This window comes from Trachymyrmex cornetzi, unplaced genomic scaffold, assembly GCF_001594075.2.
Source record: "Trachymyrmex cornetzi isolate Tcor2-1 unplaced genomic scaffold, Tcor1.1 scaffold511, whole genome shotgun sequence".
Lineage (NCBI taxonomy): Eukaryota > Metazoa > Arthropoda > Insecta > Hymenoptera > Formicidae > Trachymyrmex > Trachymyrmex cornetzi.
In genome coordinates, this window is record NW_017299820.1 from 456,431 (window position 1) to 460,382 (window position 3,952).

At 29.0% G+C, this 3,952-nt stretch overlaps 1 protein-coding gene across 2 annotated transcripts in view; it reads left to right on the plus strand.

Annotated features, from left to right (window-relative positions):
- The window catches only part of Cep164 (centrosomal protein 164), a 20,474-nt gene that overhangs the window by 8,592 nt on the left and 7,930 nt on the right, over window positions 1-3,952 (plus strand). The window lies entirely within an intron of this gene.

Sequence of the window (3,952 nt, forward strand, 5' to 3'; positions counted from 1 at the left end):
CAGACGAGCGTCCACGTCGAGTCGTCGCTCGTTGTTGATATCGAATTTTGCGCACTTAGTAGGAAAAATAGTATACGATACTTGTGCGCTGCGTAGGTGTTCCCACACTCGCTTTTTTGTCACCCTCGCTTCGCTCGGGCGACAAACTTCGCTCGTGTGGGAAACACCTACTTTGCGCACGTGTATCGTAATGTACTATATTAGAAAATACTCAACTTAAAAAATAAAATAAAAATAAACGTTTCAACTACAGGTTTGAGTTCTCTTCAGTATGCAGACATGATAATTCAATAACATTGATTCAATAGACATGAATTCAATTGTTCGATATTCATTTTGTACATCCATCCTCGCTTTTTTGTTACCCTCGCTTCGCTCGGGCGACAAACTTCGCTCGTGTGGGAAACACCTACTTTGCGCACGTGTATCGTAATGTACTATATTAGAAAATACTCAACTTAAAAAATAAAATAAAAATAAACGTTTCAACTACAGGTTTGAGTTCTCTTCAGTATGCAGACATGATAATTCAATAACATTGATTCAATAGACAGATGAATTCAATTGTTCGATATTCATTTTGTACATCCAATTGATAGATTGACTGTGTAACAGAACATTCATACAGCTTAATGTGAATTATAATACAAATTTCATACAAATTACTGTCAATTATATTAATTAGGTATCAATTAAAAATATTTGTCACTTACATGTATCAATAAATGTAACCATTTTCACTTTTAATTCAGCTATTCCGTTATCAATGTGATACATCGTTTATCTCAGCAATGATTTATTACAAAAGTTGTATAGAAATCTTATTTTACATGAAAATAGCTAAGATGTTGTCAATTCAGATGTTAACCGTCGAATGTGATGACGATTCAATATAAGTCACTTCAAGAACGAAACATGCCGAAAGTGTACGAATTTCAGTACAGTCAATAACAGAATTGCATACTTCTAAAATATTGTCGGTACAGTATAGTCAAAATTCTCATTTTTAGATCACTATCTAAATTACGTATGATTATTGTATTGAATTTCATATATGGCTTAGTTGTACAAATTGAAGTGTGTTTATACACCATATATATCATAATAAAGATAAACCATTTTATATTTATATATATATATATATATATATATACATATATAAAAGGAAATTGTGTGAATGATAATTCTATCAATATAAAAATAATCTGTTATGATGATATTCACTGTCAAGTTTCCTCACGAAATTTTTTTAAAAAACTTCTCTACAAATTAATAACTCTAAACTATAATAATTCATTCACTCATTTAAAAGAAAAAAAAAACTAATGAATGTACTACAATTAAAGTGTGTTACCAATATCTATAGTATAAGAGGTAAGATATGAAAGTTCTATGTGCCATCAAACAGTTCTACATATAGTTGGTCAAGGGACTGTGTATCATTCCGTAAATTGAGTCCATTCATTTGTCTCTTGATGTGTATCATTTCTGAAGTTAGTTTTTTAGTGAGTGTTTTTTCTCTATCAGAAATCTTTACGTTTTCCCAATCAAAATCATGTGAAGTTTCAAGTCTATGTTCTGTGATCACTGAAGTCTGAGTCGTATTTCTATTAATATGTCCTTTATGCTCTGATATACGAGTTTTTAATATTCTCTTGGTTTGGCCCACGTACGATGCTGTACAATTCTTACAGTTTATCTTATATACAACATTCGATTGCGCTAATTTCGGTACAGGATCTTTATGTACTCTAATAAATTGTCGTAATTTATTGATGCTTCTATAAGCCATCCTTATTCCTTACATACCAAAGATATCAGAAAAAATAAAAAGTATTATTAATAGGATACCGGGAATAAGGATGGCTTATAGAAGCATCAATAAATTACGACAATTTATTAGAGTACATAAAGATCCTGTACCGAAATTAGCGCAATCGAATGTTGTATATAAGATAAACTGTAAGAATTGTACAGCATCGTACGTGGGCCAAACCAAGAGAATATTAAAAACTCGTATATCAGAGCATAAAGGACATATTAATAGAAATACGACTCAGACTTCAGTGATCACAGAACATAGACTTGAAACTTCACATGATTTTGATTGGGAAAACGTAAAGATTTCTGATAGAGAAAAAACACTCACTAAAAAACTAACTTCAGAAATGATACACATCAAGAGACAAATGAATGGACTCAATTTACGGAATGATACACAGTCCCTTGACCAACTATATGTAGAACTGTTTGATGGCACATAGAACTTTCATATCTTACCTCTTATACTATAGATATTGGTAACACACTTTAATTGTAGTACATTCATTAGTTTTTTTTTTCTTTTAAATGAGTGAATGAATTATTATAGTTTAGAGTTATTAATTTGTAGAGAAGTTTTTTAAAAAAATTTCGTGAGGAAACTTGACAGTGAATATCATCATAACAGATTATTTTTATATTGATAGAATTATCATTCACACAATTTCCTTTTATATATGTATATATATATATATATATATATAAATATAAAATGGTTTATCTTTATTATGATATATATGGTGTATAAACACACTTCAATTTGTACAACTAAGCCATATATGAAATTCAATACAATAATCATACGTAATTTAGATAGTGATCTAAAAATGAGAATTTTGACTATACTGTACCGACAATATTTTAGAAGTATGCAATTCTGTTATTGACTGTACTGAAATTCGTACACTTTCGGCATGTTTCGTTCTTGAAGTGACTTATATTGAATCGTCATCACATTCGACGGTTAACATCTGAATTGACAACATCTTAGCTATTTTCATGTAAAATAAGATTTCTATACAACTTTTGTAATAAATCATTGCTGAGATAAACGATGTATCACATTGATAACGGAATAGCTGAATTAAAAGTGAAAATGGTTACATTTATTGATACATGTAAGTGACAAATATTTTTAATTGATACCTAATTAATATAATTGACAGTAATTTGTATGAAATTTGTATTATAATTCACATTAAGCTGTATGAATGTTCTGTTACACAGTCAATCTATCAATTGGATGTACAAAATGAATATCGAACAATTGAATTCATATGTCTATTGAATCAATGTTATTGAATTATCATGTCTGCATACTGAAGAGAACTCAAACCTGTAGTTGAAACGTTTATTTTTATTTTATTTTTTAAGTTGAGTATTTTCTAATATAGTACATTACGATACACGTGCGCAAAGTAGGTGTTTCCCACACGAGCGAAGTTTGTCGCCCGAGCGAAGCGAGGGTAACAAAAAAGCGAGGATGGATGTACAAAATGAATATCGAACAATTGAATTCATGTCTATTGAATCAATGTTATTGAATTATCATGTCTACATACTGAAGAGAACTCAAACCTGTAGTTGAAACGTTTATTTTTATTTTATTTTTTAAGTTGAATATTTTCTAATAAAAAAATTTTACACACTGGAACCCTGTGTTGGCTCTTATAGGCATTTTATTTATTGTTATAGATTTATTCTGTTGAGCCTTAATATTACATATGAATATCTTATAATGGTGCAGAAAAGTAATTAAACATGTATATATGTACAATTAATTTCCTGAATTATTATAAGATAGATTTATATATTTTATATGAGTTTCCTATATATAATTATTAAAAATTGTAAACAATAAGGAGCATACAGCCACAACGCTTGATGTATTTAGCTTATAGTATATATTTCAAAATAAAATTTGGTAAACGTTTCGGTCTAACATGTGACCATCTTCAGTACATTAAATTTAAATATAATTATTAAAATTAAAACATCCAAATGATCAAGATATATAAAAACTTGCTAACTATACATATTAAAAAAAAATAATATTTGTTTCCCAAAAGTTATAGTATGTAACGCCACAAAGTTCGTAATCGTATGTATTGTCGCAGAAAAAGATGTATTA